Genomic DNA, 20,772 nt, shown 5'->3' with positions numbered 1-20,772 from the left:
GACCGCTCTTCTTTCCGTGGCAAGTCATTGTTAGTTCTATTGTATGCAGTGATTGGGAGATAGATAAATCACCTGAATGTAAGACTCCCTGCTTGGAGAAGATGACTGATAGCTCTACTTTTTGTGGCAAGTGATAGATAGGTCTGCTGTTTTCGCTTATTGGGGGATAAGATGGATAAGTAGGAGCTGTTTTTACTGCTTTTGAGCCGTTTTGAGAAGTATTTCCGCTCTGGTGTTTTCACTGAGTGACGGTTCAACTTTCTGTGCAAGAGGGATAGGGTTGAACTTGCTGTCACAAGTATGATAGCTCTGCTGCCTGCACCATGTGGGGGATTGATCAGCTAAGGGAAGAATAGCTCTGTGCCTTGCAACCGAGGGTTAGAGTGGCGTCGAAGAGGAGGCGGTCTGCCCCAGAGACGGCATGAATCTTGGGGGCGGTGGCATGCTCCTGCTCTCATCCCTGCCATCTCGGGCGGCAATTTCCCCCCTCACACACCTCTCCTATGCTCTTTAATTGGCCGCCACAGGTGGCAAACAAAAACAAGCATTTACAATGCAATGGTCTCGGCATTGTTAAAGTTAGAGCTATTGGCATTGCACATTACATTATTTTTCTTTATGTTTTTGTTTTTAAAACATAAATAAATGACATTGTCATTTACAATGCCAATAGCTTAACCGCTCGCAATGCGAGACCTATTGCATTTGCACCCACACAGTGCCACCCACACACATATATAGAGCCACCCACACAGAGTCATTCACATAGAGCCACCCACACACACACAGAGCCACCCACACAGAGCCACCCACACACACACAGAGCCACCCATTCAGAGCCACCCCCACAAACACACAAAGCCACCCACACAGAGACACCTACACACACAGAGCCAGCCACACACACACAGAGCCACCCCCACACACACACAAAGACAGAGCCACACACACACATAGCCACACACACACACAGACAGACAGTGCCACACACACACAGAGCCACACATACAGACAGACAGAGCCACACACACAGAGCCACACACACAGACAGAGCCACACACACACACACACAGACAGAGCCACACACACACAGACAGAGCCCAACACACAGACAGGCAGAGCCCCACACACAGAGCCCAACACACACACCAGAGCCCAACATACACACAGAGCCCAACACACACACAGGGCCCCACACACACAGAGCCCCCCACACACACAGAGCCCCACACACACACAGAGCCACACACACACACAGAGCCACACTCACACCCTGAGCCACATACACACACAGAGCCCCAGACACAAACACACACACACACATACAGTCACACAGACACACAGACACACACAGACAGAGCCAAACACACACACACAGAACCACACACACAGAGCCACACACACACAGACACACACACAGAGCCGTATACACACACCCACAGAGCCACACACACACACACACACACACAGCCACACACACACTCACAGAGCGACACACACACACTCAGAGCCACACACACACACACAGAGCCACACACACACACACACACAGAGCCACACACAGGGAACAGAGGCCAGAAAAAACGCTCACAGCGAGGGAACAGAGGCCAGAAAAAACGCTCACAGCGAGGGGGCAGGAAAGCAAGCACAGCGAGGGGGCAGGAGAGCAAGCACAGCGAGGCGGCAGGAGAGCAATCACAGCGAGGGGGCAGGAGAGCAAGCACAGCGAGGGGGCAGGAGAGCAAGGACAGCAAGGGGGCAGGAGAGCAAGCACAGCAAAGGGGCAGGAGAGCAAGCACAGCGAGGGGGCAGCAGAGCAAGCACAGCGAGGGGGCAGGAGAGCAAGCACAGCGAGGGGGCAGGAGAGCAAGCACAGTGAGGGGGAAGGAAAGCATGCACAGCGAGGGGGCAGGAGAGCAAGCACAACGAGGGGGCAGGAGAGCAAGAACACCGAGGGGGCAGGAGAGCAAGCACAGCGAGGGGGCAGGAGAGCAAGCACAACGAGGGAGCAGGAAAGGGCAAGAAAAGCGAGCACTCACCGGCTGGGGCGGAGGACTCGGCAGCTTCTCTACTCGCGGCTTTGCCGCACCCTAAGGGGAGTCGCCTGCCCACGGGAGATGGCACAGGGTGCATTCAGGGTTATGCCGACCGTGCAGGGAGGAGGAGGCAGACAGAAACTTCCCAGACAGCCCAAGTCCACAGCGTGATGTGCAGAGTCGGAGGGGCTCCTCCTGGTGGGGCGAGGGAGGCGCCAGTGGGGCCAAGGGAGTGATGACCAGGGCGGTGGGTCTGCGGTCGGGCAGCACTTCCTCCTCCTCCCTTGGGGCCGAAGGCTGCGGCCTTTCCGGGGCTTCTTCCTCCCAAGACGGCTTCTGTTTCAGCTCTTCTTCCCAAGCTGGCTTCTTCCCCTTCTCCTCCTTGAAAGCCAGCGCTCGGGCGGCACTTCAGCCTCAGGTAAGCGAACTGTGAAGGGCGGGTGCGAGTAGTCGCCGGCCCTGCCTGTTAGGTCCAGCACCGAATTGTCCCCGAAGTCATCCTCCTCGCAGGGCCTTCTCTCGGCCGGGTCCTCGTCCTCCTCATCCTGTGGCTCCCGGTGCACAGGCGGTGGCGGTTGGGCCCGCTCCCCGGTGTCAAGGAAGCCGCCGCTGGAAAAAATTGAACGGGGACTCAGTGGGGGGGCCGCTCTTCCATGGCCGAGGCAGCGGTTGGAGGGACTCTGTGGCCGAGGCGGGTGACTGGAGCCTGCTTCTGCTGCCGGGGCCGGTGGGGGAGTGGTGCCGTGCACGACCAGCTCACAGTGCAAAAAGGGAGGGAGAGAGACACTAGGGAGGAGGGAGAGAAATCACACCCTGGTGACTCAAACAAAACGACGGCGGAGACCAGCTGGGGCACCGGGACACCACCATGTTCCTCTGAGGCGAGGCAGAAATGTTTCGGAGAAACTCAGCGTCATTTTTGGATTCAGGGCGTGTTTTCCTTCTCTCCTCTTCCCATTGGCTGGAATGTAAAACTCCAGCCAAAGGGAAGAGGAGAGAAAGAAAACAGAAAGAAGCTAAAAAACACCCCCCCCGAATCCGGGCTTGAACGGAGTGACGCCCCTCTCCTCCAATGGCTGGCTTCCGTTTAGGAAGCCAGCCAATGGAGAAGAAGGGCTGGTTCAAGCACCCATACTGAAAAAAAATTCTTGCCAGCAAACTGCGCAAGCGCAGCCTACGCAGGCCGAGACCTAAAAAGTGATCCCGCCAGCTTCTTTCCCAACTAGCTACACCATTAGGCCTCTGCAGAGTGTGACATGTGAGGGGTAGCTCTGGCATTTGTAGAAAGAGATGGGTAGATCTGCTGCCTGTGGCAAATGAGGGATGAGTCTGATTTCTGGGACAAGACTCTGGCCAGATGTCATTCTATAGCCTTTCAGTGGAACGGTCTGATACTACAGCTGTGCCCAGAAAGACTAGAGGGACAGGCAGGACTTCCTGCACCTTCATGAAGCTGCAGAGCCGATAGTTGGGGACATTGAGATGGAAGGCAGAGAGATAGTGGGTGCCAGTCACAAGACGCTCATTTACTGGGAGCTTTGGCTGGTGGGAGGACAGAGTCGTCAGTGACCAAGAACAGCTCTCATTTGGTGTCAGGCCTGGCCCTGGCACTCTCTGAACTCAGGAAGATAAGGTAGCAACAATACTGATGTGCACATTCCTGGGGCACAATAAAGTGAGGGCTTTAATAGAACTCTGTCTGTATCACACTATGAGTTTCAAAAGAAATAGCTTCAATAGGAGTAAGTGAAAGCTGATTGCACCCCAAAAAACAACAAAAACACACATACACACGTATGCATATGTGTGCACACACACTCACACACCTCTCTTAGACCTCATGTCATGGTTTCTGCTCCAATTACAAGAGTTTATGCCAGAAAATGGAGGGTGACCCCAATTTTCACGCAGTCCCTAGTATGAGTTGATGATCAGGGTCATAGGAACTGTTATTGAAAAAAGGTCTCCAATAATATTGCACTAAATTATTCTATAGAAGCAATCATTGTCTCCTAAGGAGAGAGAAAAGCTACTGAAAGGCTAAAGGGGAGAACCCTTCATCTCAATAAAATACCAGTGGCGGTCACCACAAATTAAGGGTGGTGAGGCAGGGGATCTGGGGTGGGTCACGGGGAAGGGGGGTTAGAAATAATTTCTTTTAAATTAAAAAAGTACCGTCAGCCACCGGCCACCTCTAGCATTGCGCCGCCTCTCTTCTTCCTGGGTCCCAGCAGCCCCTGGGACAGACTCCAATCCAATCCCTGTGCTGCAGAGCTTCACGGGGATTGGCCTGAGCAAGCTCCAAAGACACCCTGCTCAGACCAGGGGGTCTGTGGGGGTTTCTCCAGCCCAGCTGCTTGATGCACCTGGGCTGGAGAAAACTGCATGTGTGTTTTGGTCGACCTGAGATCACCGGCCAAACACACATGAGCAGTTATGGAGTGGAGTGCATTTAGCACTCCTCCTCCCCCTTCCCCTACCTAGGCCCGTCCCTCCCTACAGAACTGGCTAAGAGTAGTCAAATTCAAAATAAAATGATGCAAGGACATCGTTTTATTTTACATTTGCTGCAGGGCCGGACTGGGAACAGAAACCGGCCCTGGCAAACTGCTCAGCTGACCCCCCCAGAGTTGAGGGGGAGTGCAGCCGAGCAGTTTGTGAGGGCCGGTTTCGGCCGATTTTGTTACTGGGGGCCGATATTGACAAAAACGGCCCACCAGGGGCCCAAAACCGGCCCTCACCCTAGCGGCCCACCGGGGAAACGCCCGGTGCCAGCTATGGCCAGTCCGGCCCTGATTTGCTGGCTCTGAGCCTGGCAGTGGGGCGACGCTCCTCCGCCACTATAAAATACTCTTTTTGGGGGGGACCAGAGCCAGCATACTGCCCTTTTCAAACAAGTGTCCCGAGCTGGAGTGTAACCTTTGTGGGTCTGTGTACTGTCGACTTTTAAGAACCCACAGAAATGCTTGCAGTATCTCACTGGATGAACTGGCCACCCACTGACAGCCTCATAGAGCAAGAGCTGAAGCAAAGAGCTTTTTGTTGGTTAAACCCATGTAGTGCAGCTTTTATGCTGGATGTGGTAGACCCAAACCATGGACTGAGTCATTCAGAAATAGGGCTCCAGCTGCGGTAAGACCCACAAGTGCATAAACAGAGCAGAGGATTCCAAGGTGCTCATTAATAGGGCCTTCTGCACTCCAAATAATAGCTGCTAGATCAATAAACTGCACTTAATTATGGTTGCCAGACGACTCCAAGTCGCCCAAGATGTAACGCTCCAGTCCCAGGCTTTTCTTTTTAAAATCCATGTTATCACCTGTTCCTTCAATCACGTCTAATGAAGGGAATGAAACCGATCTAGAGCACCCAATATGCATTAGATTGTTATATGAATCCAGGACTGGAGCATCGAGTCCTTGGTGACATGGAGTCATCGCGTAACCTATGACTTAATGTCCTAGGCAACGCATATATGCGGAAGGGCTGTTTGGTCTGGACCTTAAACCCCGTGGGAGGCTCAAATGTACACACTTGTTCTTTGGTTGTCGTTGTATAATGAGAGGCAAGCTTTTGCTGTTAGGACATAGGGCCACAGAAGCAGGAAGGAGCCAAGTTTCTCTGGCCTTTGACCAGAGCCAACAGTTCACCCGTCTACTGATTCTACCCTGCAGCCATGGAAAGGGAAACAGTCTACCCTGGAAGTGTGTCACTGATGGGAGGAGCCTGAAAATATGGATGGGTCCATTGGTGAGGCTAACAACCCGCTTATATTTAGAAGCAGCTAGTAGGCTGTTTAGGTGAAATGTTCTTCGGAAACCCATTATGATATGACTACTGTAGCGGTACTGGAACATTTAAACTCGGTCCGTACTTCAAACGCTACATCACCAACACTACTCACCAGGAATGATATAGCGGTACTGTAGATTTAATGGGATAGTGCCAGCACCTTTCTCTAGTGCTGCCGTAATGCCATGACAATAGTGCACACTAACTACACATGACTAACATATGTTTGATGGGGCAGTACTGAAACTTCCATTGCATCGTAGCATTTGTGTAGCACGTTGCTACCAATAATGTGTCCCCAAAGCGATGAATGGTCTATTTCAGATTGTGCCATTCCTATTTAGAGTTCCTGGTTAGGGGCGTGTATGCTTATAGAGCGCCCTGTATAAGAAGGATTGCGTACTGTGCAAGAAACTGATGCAGAGAAGCGGAAGACTGATGAGGGAGTGCGTTTATGGTACATAACATCAAATGTACCAGACACCCCACGAACAGCGGAGCTAGCGCTGCTTCGCGGGACAGCTGGTGGAAAGGCCGCCATCGCGGCATTCGTGAGGCCACGCCCACCTCGTTGGCCACGCCCACTCCCCCGCCTTTAAGTAGCGCTGAGGAAAAGCGCAGGTAACCACTTCTACACCTCTGAGGCGGAAGCCGAAGGCACTCTTCACTCGTCATTTTAAAAATGATTATTTTTGTGTTGCACTGATTTTAAAAACTTGCCTAATCGCCCCTGAGCTCCTGAGCACTTAGAGCCAGCAGACACCCCACGAACAGCGGAGCTAGCGCTGCTTCGCGGGACAGCTGGTGGAAAGGCCGCCATCGCGGCATTCGTGAGGCCACGCCCACCTCGTTGGCCACGCCCACTCCCCCGCCTTTAAGTAGCGCTGAGGAAAAGCGCAGGTAACCACTTCTACACCTCTGAGGCGGAAGCCGGAGGCACTCTTCACTCGTCATTTTAAAAATTATTATTTTTGTGTTGCACTGATTTTAAAAACTTGCCTAATCGCCCCTGAGCTCCTGAGCACTTAGAGCCAGCAGACACCCCACGAACAGCGGAGCTAGCGCTGCTTCGCGGGACAGCTGGTGGAAAGGCCGCCATCGCGGCATTCGTGAGGCCACGCCCACCTCGTTGGCCACGCCCACTCCCCCGCCTTTAAGTAGCGCTGAGGAAAAGCGCAGGTAACCACTTCTACACCTCTGAGGCGGAAGCCGGAGGCACTCTTCACTCGTCATTTTAAAAATTATTATTTTTGTGTTGCACTGATTTTAAAAACTTGCCTAATCGCCCCTGAGCTCCTGAGCACTTAGAGCCAGCAGACACCCCACGAACAGCGGAGCTAGCGCTGCTTCGCGGGACAGCTGGTGGAAAGGCCGCCATCGCGGCATTCGTGAGGCCACGCCCACCTCGTTGGCCACGCCTACCCTCTCCCCTAAATGTGCCAACCACGCAAGCGCAGCGGACGAGCGCAGCGGGAGCGCCGTTTGCGCGCCGAAGGCGCGCCTAAGGCAAGCCCGTCTGCGCCCGTCCGCGACCTGCAGCGGCCCACGCCCCGTCCCCCTGTCCAAACCCTTTTAGAACAACGTGGAATTCTAAACTACACAAGGCAGACGCTACTACAGCTGAATAAGAGGCTGCCGCCAGAATGTGAACACATGCTGCAGGTGGAAAAATGGCCCCTGAAGTGTGTGGGATGTGGACATACATTCCTCAGAGACCAAGCGACGAATAAGGAAGGTAACGAATTATCTGCCTTATTACTAAACTGCCGATCGATGAAACGCCATAGTTTGAACATTTATGACCTACTGTTAGATGACAAACCCGACCTAGTCTTCTTGACAGAGACATGGCTGGATGATCAATCCATCCCTGATATCGTAGAGGCCCTTCCTCCCGGCTTCAATATCCTTCACATTAACAGAGGGGATCAAAGAGGGGGAGGGATAGCCATTATTCACAATAGTGACTTACCAGTCTCTCTTGAACCGACTCTCATTAATAAATGCGAAGCGGGACTTTTCTCTATCACGGTGAGCCCCAACTGCACCATTAAGGGCTACCTTATCTATCGTCCCCCTGGTGTAGCCACTGCGTTCATTGAAAGCCTCCTGGAAGCTCTAACGCATTCTGCTTTACGCCATAATAAATTTATGATTGTAGGAGACCTCAACGTGCACCTGGACGATGTCAACTGCAGGGAGGCCGCTTCCTTAATTAATGAACTCAGAACCCTTATGCTTGTTTTAGCTGACAATAGAGCCACTCATCAAGCAGGACATTTGTTGGACCCAATTTTTACTAACTGGGAAGACATAAGTGTCTCTGCTCCCACTAAGATTCTGTGGTCAGATCACTATGTGATCCCATTTAAATTGAGGAAACTTCCCAACAGGGGGCCCTTACAGAAACCTCCCGTCATTAGACGCAGGGACTGGAGAAAATTCAGCCACAACGCTTTCAGTCAAGCCCTTGAACAGAACCCTCCTAAGCTCAGTGACAACTTGGTAGAGGCGTACAAGATATTCGAAGATTGGGTGCAAGGTGCGCTGGATAATGTAGCCCCTTGGACTCATAAAGCCATGGCTCGGAGCACGAAATCTGCTCCTTGGTTCACCGCTGAGCTGCGCGCCGCTAAAACCAAGTGCAAAACCATGGAGCGTAGATGGAGAGTGGAATATGCCCCCTCACTACGCGAAGCCTATAAGAGTGAACTAAGGTTCTACCACAACCAGATCAGGAAAGCTAAAAGAGAGTACTATAATAAACGGATAGACTGTGCGGAGAACACATCTAAAGAGCTTTTTATGATTCTAAAAGAACTCTCAGCCCCTCCAGCGAGTTCAGGGGAAGTCCCCCCCACGACTGAGTCATGCAATGACATCGCAGACTTCTTTATAGGGAAGGTAGAAAAAATCTATGCATCGTTTCAGACTAACTCTGAAACTTTAAATCCCGACCCTAACTGCGGAAAGAAGGTTAGGGAAGAACTTAGGAAATTTGTGGTTCCCCAAACTGAGGAGCTTATCAATATCCTATCGAACATTCACTCAGGCTCTCCCCTTGATGCAGTACCAGCGAGAATTCTTCGAAATCATATCCCGCTGGTAGCGAAGCACATAGGTAACTTGGCTTCACTGTCTTTCCAGGAATGTTCAGTTCCGGATAGCTGGAAACTGGCCCAAGTCGTTCCAATAAAAAAGAAAGCCCACATAAGCATCACGCAATTAGACAACCTGAGACCAATCTCCCTCCTCCCCTACTGTGCGAAGGTAGTAGAAAAATTGGTCAACCGACAGCTGGTGAGCTTTGTGGAGGAAAACATGCTCCTTCACACGTCTCAATCGGGATTTAGAGCCAAACACTCGACAGAGACCGCCCTCCTCCTATCGACAGAACTGCTACGAAGTAAGGCGGATGAGGGTCACACGGCCGCACTGGTCCTATTGGACTTAAGTGCGGCGTTTGATACCGTATCACACCCCGTATTACTTGACCGCTTGAATGAAAAGGGAATAACCGGTCCTGCACATGAGTGGCTGGTCTCCTTCCTTAACAACAGGAGATTTCAAGTGCACTGCCCACCATGTAAATCTAGTGTAAGATGTCTCAGGCAAGGGGTTCCTCAGGGCTCAATCCTGAGCCCCACTCTATTTAATCTGTACATGGAACCCCTTGCCAAATTGGTGGAGTCATATGGTGTTGCAATAGTCTCTTATGCAGACGACACACAACTGGTGATCAATCTATCCCGTGATCCAGTTGTGGACGCTGAGAATTTCTCGGCCTGCTTGGTGGCACTTGACGGCTGGATGAAACAAAACTGTCTCCGCCTCAATGGTAATAAGACGGAAGTTCTTATTGTAGGCCCCTGCCCTTCCATTTGGACCTCTGCCTGGTGGCCCACGGAACTGGGCTTGGTCCCGGCACCAGCAGACACCGTCAAAAACCTTGGCTTTCTTCTCGACTCTAAGCTAGCATACACCAATCATGTTGGGAAGGTTGCCGGAAAATGCTATGGACTCCTGAAGGTCCTGAGGAAAGTCCTGGACCTTTTGCCCCCCAGCTCCAGAAAAACTATGGTACACGCCTTGGTCACCTCCCACCTAGACTATGGGAATTCCCTTCTATGCGGACTCAGCAAAAAAGGCCTAGCACAGTTACAACACGTCCAGAACGCAGCTGCTAGATTGGTCCTTAACCTCCCTAGGAGAGCCTCTGGGAAACATGCATTACGCTCCCTCCACTGGCTCCCAATAAAAGAACGAATCAAATTTAAAACTATGTGTATAACCCACCGTATAGCTCACAAAAAAGCACCTCCTTATCTTCAGGACCTGCTTCCAGTCTATCGTCCCTCACGTCCTCTGAGGTCGATGGGCAGTATGCTTTTAGTGGCGCCTCGTATACATAGAGCAAGGATGGGAGGTCGTTCCTTTAGACATCATGCCAGCAATGACTGGAATAACCTACCCATCGATTTGAGGATGGAGCCGTCTGAAACCAGGTTCAGACAGAGGCTGAAAACCAACCTCTTCCCCAAGCTAACTTCAGCATAGCAGGCCAGGCTCTCCTTCTGTGATCCAGCTGATGAGATGTAGATAGGGCTGTCAGCGCGGGGACGCACTGTTCTCTGTGCAACCATGCGCTTAACAAATGTCATTAACCTAACCTAACCATGTAAATATGGCTCCAGAGATGAGCACCAGAAGCGCTGTTTATTGGCACATTAGGGGGAATGCATATGTGGGATGGTTGTAATGTGCCAGTGGTGAGGGGAAGGTCTGTCCTTGGCAGGGAATATCCAAGTCTTTATTGCTCATCAGAACGGTCTGTGAACCCCTCATCTGTCTTGCTCAGTGGAGAAGTGTGGCTCACTGGTTAGAGGAGGCAGACCTGGAAGCAGAGGTCAGCCCGGGACCAGGGTTCAATTCCCGGCTCGGCAAGGTCTTGAGTCCTAAAATGTCCATGGACTCGACAATTCTCGCGCCGGTGCCTACTCGATTCACGGGTTCACACTCTGCGACTCTGGGCAATAGCTTGCCTAATCTCCACAACGGCCCCTCGCGGCGGGATGCCTGGCTTTCACCTTGCGGATACCCTGCCGGGGTTATCTCACAGGGGAATACCAGGATGGGTTCCCTAAGCAAGCGCTTAGAAACCGCTCGGTGATTTGCGCAATATAAATTCCTGTACATGTACTCTCCTCTCTACTCCCTGCACATCTTTGCACTCCCACTCAGGAATTTCTTGGCCCCTATATATTTCTCCCTCACTCCTCATCCGTGTCCTGTCCCCTCTCCATTGTACCTATCCCTGGGCCTATTTTCCCTTTGTCTCACTGTCTGGAAGCAATAAACAAGACCAACTGCCAGCTACACCTAGTCATGTGACCAAGGGACAGACGGCAGGCACCAACTGGTTAGGACTGGAAAATTCCAACTTTCTAAAAATTAAAAGAACAAACAAACGCCAGTTCTGACTCTGCCTGTCAGCACACTGATTTCAATTTGTGATCACAAAACTTAATTATTGTGATCACACTTTAATTTTTACATTATACATACAAAATTATCCATTTTGAATACAACTGTCAATGACAGAGGAACAACATATTTATGTAACAAATACAATGTCATACGCTTTACATATCCCACATAAAATAAACATGAACGCATTGAAACAGCAATTAATTAATATACAGCGCATGAAAATCCACAACATGTAACATTCAATGTACTAGTTCTGAATTTGAAAGCAACCAAAGGGGCACAAGGTGGAATGCCCTTACTAAGCCCCTGCTTTATTGGTTTATAATCTAGAAGTGTCAGATTAACCTTTCCTTTAGGTTAAGACACAAACTGCCGCCATGGCGTGAACAGCAGCAGGAATAACACTAAGATGCTAACCATCACATTTGAATAGGAAGACGGAACGCATTCATCACTGAGATAAAGAGGACGACGTTCTGCATGGCAAACAACATCATTACAATATTTGAGAGGAGACTTGAACGACATTGGCATTCGGTGAATCCATAATGCTCTGTGCCTCAACCTGAAACAAAAAAAACAATAGCAAAGCGAAAAAACATAGACAAGAAGAATCCTGTCACATGACACTAGGCACACTTCTTGCTCTAAAGTTCTGGGTCCTGAAGAGAACCTCAAATCAGTGCTGGGTTTATAATGGGTCTGCAGCTGGCCATTTAGGGATGTGTCTATATTAAAGAGAAATAGAGGCTTACAAGGAATTGTTGGTGGAAAATAAATTGAATGATTTGATCTCTGTGTGAGGCATTAAACTAAAGGAAAGGTTAAGCTGACACTCCTAGATTATAAACCAATAAAGCAGGGGCTTAGTAAAGGCACTCCACCTTGTGCCCCTTTGGTTGCTTTCAAATTCATGATTGGTACATTGAATGTTACATGTTTTTGTTCTGTGTTTTGATGTTGTGTATATTAATTTATTGTTGTTTCAATGCATTGATGTTTATTTGATGTGGGATATGTAATGTATGACATTGTTATATGAAGATTATGTTCCTCTGTCATTGACAGTTGTATGCAAAAGTGTATAATTTGTTATGTACAAAGGTGATCAAAATAATTAAGTTGTGTGAGCACAAATTTAAATTACTGTAATGTCAAAACAGAAACAGTACTAGTGTTTCTTTGTTCTTTTGACGTGTTAGCACCCAAGCCTTGCTGATAAATAAGCCTAACCCTTTGTGAGTTATTGAACTTTCTAAAAGTGGTATTTTCAGAACTGTGACAAAAAATCCAACTTTACCATTTAAGAGGGTTTTTAATTACAATTATTTAGGCACCAAACTTGACCTATTTACCTACTTTCTATTGGTAGTTATATCTTATAAGTATGGGCGGAAAATCCGTTCCGCTCGCGGATTTTGCGGATTTTCGGTAAATTCGCAATCCGCGAGATTCGCGAATTTCCCGCAAAATTCGCGAGCAGCGGATTTTATGGCTTGCTCGCACTGTTCGCGTGAGTTCGCGGCTTCCCAGTTCAACTTCGTGCCCCGCGAATAAGCGCTAAATTGCAGAAATACGATCTTAGCAAAACTGAAACTACTTACCAGGTTCAAAAGTTCAAGCTCATCATTAGTAGCCATTTCCTGTAGTGCTTCCTGAGGGCCCCCTTCAGAGTTCAGTTGCCTACTTGCAACTATTATGTGACCCTGCTCTGACCCTCAGAATAGTTACACATATGCCACAAAGGTCCTGAATTACAGCTAAGGGAGACAAGCAGGAGCCAGGCTGGAAGTTCAAATCCAACAGTGACACATTAATCAACCCCTAATTCATTATTGTCAGTTGGGGCAGGGCAGGTGTTGTAACTAATTTTGCAACAATGAAAGCACTTAGCAAGTGCAAAAGATCACTAATCAGGAAGCACTAAGGAAGCAGGTGCCAGCTAAAAAAATATTCTGTGACACATTAATCAGCCCCAAATTAATTCAGGTCACTTGAAGGCAGGGAAGGTGTGCTTTGCTTTGCCACGATAATGTACACTGGACAACCAGAGGGTGCTGTGATGAAACAGAGGGGGGCATGGGTGGGCCAGAGGGTGGCATGAGTAGTCAGAGAGTGGCAGTGGTGACAGAGGGTGGCAGTGATGAAGAAGAGTGTCCCAAACAGGCTGGACACGTAGAAACAACAAGTTCGCAAAACTTGCGACCCGACAGGTAAGTTAGCGTTTGCAAAATTGTACAAAACCCTCGCGAACTGGCAGAAACCCGCGCGTACACAAAAAAAAATCCGCAAATTCGCGAGAATTCGCGGATTTTTGCGGATTGCGCATTCGCAAATCCGCAAAATTCGCGAACGCGAGATTCGCAAAATTCGCCCATGCTTAATATCTTAGTAAATGCAATAAGGTAACTCCAATATTATCGTATGACAGAAGCAGACCTTGCAGTAGTGAAAAATGAATGTAAGAGTTTTTCACTACCAAGACATGTAAAAAGTAAAAGTACTTGTCCAACTTTTTAAATATGCTGCACCCTGCTCTCTGAGCTCTTTGGGCCCTACTCTAGGGAAGACCTACATGTATTAAAAAGGAAGGCTTGAGCCTGGCAAAAGCCAGGTTGATATGGCAGGCATGAGACATGTTGGAAGGGCTTTTTAAGTGGCTGGCACAATCTCTGCTGCAGGCCCCCTAGTAGCTTTTCATTTACAGGCCCTGGGCATATGTAGTTGGTAGATAAAGTGTCACAACATAACCAGTGATAGCAATCTCATTTCATCTTCTCCTTAACAAAAATACATTCATACACACTGGATCAATGCTCACCAACTGCTAACATTTTTCCATTAGGATTGTTGTGTTTATCTACAAAACTATTTGTATTTGTAATGTTTCCGCAATGTTCAAGATAATAATTGTTTCCTAATGCATTTTCCATTTTATCAAGTCTATTACATCGCTGCGTCTGATAGCAGGGAGAAAGTCAAGACTGTCACTGCCTGTTCATGACTCCCCAGTGCCAGGTCCATCATTCACCAGCCATGTTTTATTGCACATGCAAAGACTCCAGGAGCTTTATCAAGAAGGTGTGTGTATGTGAAGGGTACACCTGTGTACCTGTTCTTGTTTGATTGCACATTCCAAAGTGCAAACATCATGGGGCTTATTTACAACCCATGTGCGCTGCCGGAACTTCACTTTTTGTGATGTTTGATTGGCGCACAGGGCTTAGCCGTATTTACAAGGCTACGTAAAGCTACCTTGGGTGGTTTTTCATGCCTTGTAGATATGGAGTGAGGCAATGCAGCACAAGTCTCACTATGATGGAGAGGTATGACATGTGGGTGGATTTTACTAAGTAACATCCATGACATTTGACACATTACCAAATTTACAACAAGTTGTAAACCTGGGAGTGTGCAAAAAGTCTATGTCTATCCATGGGGCGCATGAGGGAGGCGCAACAAGGAGAAATAATATTATTTCTCCTAGTTTTTTCCTCTTTCTATGTGTGCTGCATTCAGAAACCTACACAGAAAATGGAAATCACCTCCACTCATTGTTTTTGTATAGGAAGGTGTCTCTTCCTGCAAACAAACAATCACCCCTACAACGCAGACACCCTTGCATCATTGTGCAAGGGTGCCTGCGTTGGTGCATGGCAGCCAATTGAGTGCCAGCGCAGTAAAAGAGGATGAGAATGCACCGTATCCCATAGATACAGTGCATTCCTGCACTTTTCTTTTGGCGTAGGGCTGTGCAGCAGGCAGCTGCGACCCAGCAGGTAAGAGCAGTGGGGCCGGGTTGAGGGGGGGGGGCAGATTCAATAGAGGACCACGAGGGAAAATGAAATAATTAATTCATTTTCCTTCATCGTCGTCTGTCGAACCCCCTCCTCCCACCCCGCCCATGCTCTTACCTGCACGGGCCACGGCTGGCAGCATGAAGTCTTGCGACACTGCACTATGCCAATAGTTTGTACACGAGGCCCTGAATTTCTCCCAGTTAGTGCTGCAGACGGCATTGAACGGAATCAGTGAGAGGCATTCACTGCCCTCTATTTCAGACCTGTGCTATCTGCAGTAAAAGCACCAATTTGGAGAAAGTCCAAGGTAGATGTATGCGCTTTAGAATGTGCAGTCGCATAAAAACACACGCACATCTGTGCTCTGCCTGAGAGCACACCTTTGTTATCCAACTCCAACACTGGAAACCACACACACTTTTGGAAATGTGCTTCAATCCTCAGGTCACCTTACTCCGGGCAGTAGTAGCTCTGGATTTTCCAATATTAGGGCTGCCTAGACACTCTCAGAGATCCTCAATACTGGTGTAAAGAGACCTTGTTTTCCCAGCACTCTTAACAGCTCTATCAATGCAACTCACTCCTGACATTCAGTTGTACTTTGTTCCAGACCTTGTAACTCGCTGCTGCCACCGTGTGTCACTCAGTATTGTCTCCCTTCACAATAGCTGATATCACATGGTGCAACACAAGGTGAGGTGGAATTGGAAATACCTGTACAGAGAGTCTCTGCATAGCTGAGGTTCATGCTGGAATTTGAAACCTCCTGTCGATATTTGCTCCAAGCTCAGAAGCTTTTTTTGTTTTTTCTTGGCACGGGGTGCGGGTAGAAGTACCTCAGGCTGTGCTCGGATCAATGACCGCCCCCCCTCCAAGGCCCTGCCTCCTGCTCTCACATGGTGGAAGGTTTTTACAGGTTTACAGGTCTATTCTAGCTCTGCCATGAAACCTCTGGGTGGCCGTGCGCTTTATAAGTTCCTATTAAGATAAGATAAGATAAGATGATTGGCAACACCTCAGCCAGCCAGTCAACAACACCTAGACACAGGTCCACTAATACACATCAGATCTGCTCTGTGGAGATCCCCGCTTCTCCCTGCTTTATCCTTGGCTCGTTCCCCATCACCTCTCCATTTCTTCTCTCCCTGCACTTCTCCCCGGACTCTCCCTCTCATCTATCCTGCTTCCCTTCCTGCACCATACCACTCCCTGCGGCACTTCTTTGCATCTCTCCTCCTCACCTGCACATTTCGCCTATGCCTGTTGCCAGTGCCTAATTTGTGAAAGAAAGAGTACCAGTGCCCGAAGCTCTGCTCAGAAGGACCACAGCAGGTGCAAATAAACGTTGATGCGCCGCCGAATACCAAGGCGGGTACTCCTAAATCAACCTCCTGCTTCTTTAATCTACTACCAGACACTCCCTTCCTCTTTATCTCACTCTTGTAAGTTCCTGCTTTCTCCCAGTGTGAGGGGATTTCGGCCTTTCTCTTTCTCCGTCTTTCCGATTTGTGTGTTTTTCACTTTCTTGCTATTGGTTAAAAATTGAATGTGCTCTTGTGTAATGGTACTGGTACTCATGTAAAGTGCTCCAATACCTTTGGACCGAGTTCATGCTATATAAAACATCTAAAATAAAATGTATACATATATTCCCCCAGTTATTCCTTATTATGAGGTTCTAAAGAAGGAATTCCTGTAGATTTTCACACTGAGCCCTGTTATAAAGGTCATGACACTCAGATGTTTTTGTGGGACTGAGGTAAAAACTAGGTGCAGGGCCCTTATCTAGAGAATTTACAGGTAGATTCATGAAGCCAAAATCGGCTCGCAAAGGGCCAGAGTCTGAGAATCTGGCCCTTTGGGGGCGCTATTTTTGCATTTGGGATTTATCATCCCAAATGCAAAAATTGCAATTATAGAAATCGCTAAATTGCGAAGAATCGCATTTAAGGAATCTCAATTAGAGATTCCTTAAATGCTACTCATGAACCTTTTAAAAATTGCGAATACGCAATATGGGGCCGCTATTTACCGCGAAGTGTAACTTCGTGGTAAATAGCGAAAACGTAGAAAAATGCACTTTAGTGCATTTTTCTAAGTTGTATGTTACACACACACATGTCCTTTGGACATGTGTGTGCGCAACACCAGTGTACATTTGCATTTCAGGGGTGCTACAGGGTGTCCTTTGGACACCCCTGGCACCCTTGAAATCGCTTCCTTATTTGCTATTCGCTCATTGCTAATCGCAAATAAGGAATGACTCCCCATTCATTCCTATGAGTTTTGAGGCCCATAGGAATGAATGGGAAAGCCATTCCTTATTTGCGATTAGCAATTAGCGAATAGCAAATAAGGAAGCATTAGAAATCGCTAAATAAATTGCGATTTCTACATGCATCCCATTTTGCGAGTCTTTAATAGCGATTCCTTAAAAATCGCTATTAAGGATTTGCAAAACGGCACTTTGATGAATCTGGGGGCTAGTTTCAATCTCAGCTCCCCACCTTGAGCAAACGATGTAGCACTAGGCAATTACTTTCCTTCACTCTTCCTCATGGTCTGTGATCATCAAATTTGACAGCACCTTGAAATAATTATATTCAGGATTTGCCCTGTACAAAAACCTCACTTGTATATGTTTTATACACCATCTTTATACATAAATACATAAATAATTATGCTCCTCTCTAACATATCAGTTAAGACTTATATAGGAAGCACAAGACAAATGACTTGCCTCATTAGTCATTAATAATATTATCAGGGTAGAAGCAGGAAAGAATGCAATGCCCGTTCAATGGGTAAATTGCACATTGTGTAATCAGGAAACCTGGTTTCAATGCCAGCTTGATCCAACTGTGTGACCCTCAGCGATGAATGCTCTTCTTGGTGCCTCATTATCCATGACTATCACATTTGAGAGCACCTTGAAATAATTCATTTCAGGATTAATATTATATTAAATTCTCTTGTGTATATGGTTTAATAGACCATAATGTTCCTACAATAAAGATAAAGGCCTACCTCAGAGGCACAAGGTAACGGAGTCGTTAATAGAAACATCAGGGCAGAAGGGGTATGGTTCACTAATTCTGAGAAAGGCCTCTCAGTGCAGTGATATAATTTAATGTGCTAAAGTGAAACAATCTAAAATAGATTTTTTAATTTAAACGTTTGTATCGCAGCTATAAATAAAGCAGGCAATGTCCATTTGCAGCAGGGTGGAAAGTCCAGGCTTAGCTAGGAGCTGTTCTTCTCAGCCACTGCCAAACCGGGTGCAACACAGGCTGGGCAGGGGAGAATTATGGTACCCTGCTGTTACCGTCTCACTACCACCTTCCTATTTGTGTTGGTCGCGAGGCAGGAGGTCCTTAGGAGTTGGGCATGTAGCACATGACCTCCATACCAGCAGGCAGTCAGCTGTGAGAGTGGCTTGTCAGCATGGCCATGGCCTTTTTCATTGCGGTGCTATGAACACAGTGACCTGCGTTGTAAAAAAAGGCTGTGTGTGCCGACTACCTCGCCCGTATTGTGCCACAGGGTCTTCAAGGACCCGAGATTAGCAAAAATTACCCAACCTGCCACCCAGTCAGTTCTGATGTTGGGGACAAAGGTGAAATGACACCCTCGTAATGAGGACTGAGTGAGTGCCTACAGCAAATGTGTCAGTCTTATGGATGTTATCATTAAGAGTTTGGAATGATATCTTTAACACCTTGATCGTGGCGCAAATTCTACCGCTGTGCTGGAGAATTATTGAGTGGGCGGGGTTCGGATGGCCCCCGGCAGTCCTCTGCACATGCCCACTGTGACGTCGGATGGCCGGCGGCAGTCCAACGCATGGAACGGGTTAAGGGTCCCACAAACTCTATTCCAGGAAATAGACCATGTCATCAGGGACTTCGTCTGGAATGTATGTGGACCATGTCTCAAAGCTTCCGTGCTTTATGACAAAACCACTATGGGGGCCACAATCTTCCACATTTGGAACATATGGCTAGCTCCTTACTGACTCACACAGTATTCTTGTTGAAGGCACCCGTGCACCATGGTGCAAGGAGGATTGTTTTTGTGCAGGAAGGGGCAGTTCCCGAACAACCCAATCCCCAGAGGCATTCCTCTTTCTATGTGTGAAAGAGGTAGAAAGGAGGTGAAATAAACATATCTCTCCTCGTTATGCCTCAGCTGGGAAGGCATATCTTTCTTGGCGCATTCCCAGGTCTATCAGCAGTGGTAAATCTTGGAATATGTAAAAATCCATGGGAGTTACATGGGAACACCCACAGAATGCCCATGGAATGCCTTCCCAGGGCAAAGTAACTAAATGCAGCGATTTGTGCCGCGTTGCGTTACTCTGGTTTTATGAAGCCACTCAGGGCCGCACAAGGTGGCCTTGCATGGCTTCATAAATCGCATTCCGGCCTTGCATCACGTATGCACCACATTGCATGGTGCAAGAGCGACTCAATCCCGGTTATAAAAATGCCCCCAAGTGTTTTGCCCAGAATCGCAAAAAGTTGGGCAAACACTGAGACTCAAACCCTGTTCCCCAGTTCCAAATGTGGCAATCTTTAGGCCACACACTCGCCCCAATCGGTGCTCTTGCACCCATTCTCCAAGATTTTAACTCTTTAGAGGGCTTTATTTTGGCAGGCACCAAAAACGCCACTCCGTTTACATACACACAATTTGTAATTCCAATACAGGTGGAAACACCAGTTCCCACCAGCACTGGAAACACAACAAAAAAACTACAATACGGGCCAGGAGGACACTTACATCTGCATGCTCAAGAAACTGTTTAATGTAAGTGCATTAATGTGCCACTGTCGCTTATGTCACTCTAAACATCACCAGTACTCGCATTACTTTGTACAGACCAGGGCTTGGTTTTCCCAGTAAGTAACTACATATTTTGCCTTCAGCACCCGCTGTTTATCCAGTCACTAGATCCTCCTGGGCAAAGGTGCCCATCCTCACTATTCTCGTTCATTCTTTATTTAAATTTGCCTTTTGCCTTCAGTGGTCTAATTCAGTTATTCATTCGTTCTCGATTGTGCGCTCACTAATATAATTCCTTATTTCTAGCTCCTTCCCATTCTGGGTCCTGCCCTTGCTGCTTTCATTCGGTCATTGATGATAGAGTCTGTTCGCTGTGATTTCAGTCATTCCTGCTAGATCCTGTCAGTCCTGCTCTAACAGTCATTCCTCCGCCCACCTGCATCTTGGTTCGTTCATTCATTCATTAATGCATGAAAACAAATCTGGCTCCTGCACTAAGTTCTGTTACTCATTCAATGAATCATTCACTCGCTCTGGATTCCACGTTCACTGCTAAGGTTCATACTTTCATCCCTTCACCCGTGCGCTCACCTACACTACTTGCATCATTCATTAGTTTTGGGTCTTTTCTTTGTGTCTCTCTGCCATTCAGTGGTTCTTCGCACCTTTCATTTATTACCTCTGAATTTCAACAATCCTATTTGCCATCAGTTCTGGATCCTACACTTGAAGCTTGCAGTCATTAATTCATTCAGTCATTACCCTCACCCAAATTGTTCTCTGTAGTTTACGCTTCCATGCATGTATTGACTTGTCTCCTAACCTCTCATGCATTCATTCATAAATCCCAGATGCTGCATTCACCCACC

The 20,772-nt window shown here is 48.0% G+C and overlaps 1 protein-coding gene across 3 annotated transcripts in view; it reads left to right on the top strand.

Moving 5' to 3' along the window:
- Positions 1-20,772, top strand: part of IGSF21 (immunoglobin superfamily member 21) — a 1,410,224-nt gene that overhangs the window by 1,261,375 nt on the left and 128,077 nt on the right. The window lies entirely within an intron of this gene.

This window comes from Lissotriton vulgaris, chromosome 5 (assembly GCF_964263255.1).
Source record: "Lissotriton vulgaris chromosome 5, aLisVul1.2, whole genome shotgun sequence".
Lineage (NCBI taxonomy): Eukaryota > Metazoa > Chordata > Amphibia > Caudata > Salamandridae > Lissotriton > Lissotriton vulgaris.
The sequence above is the reverse complement of the archived record's forward strand: the minus strand, read 5'-3'. Positions and strand labels throughout refer to the sequence as shown.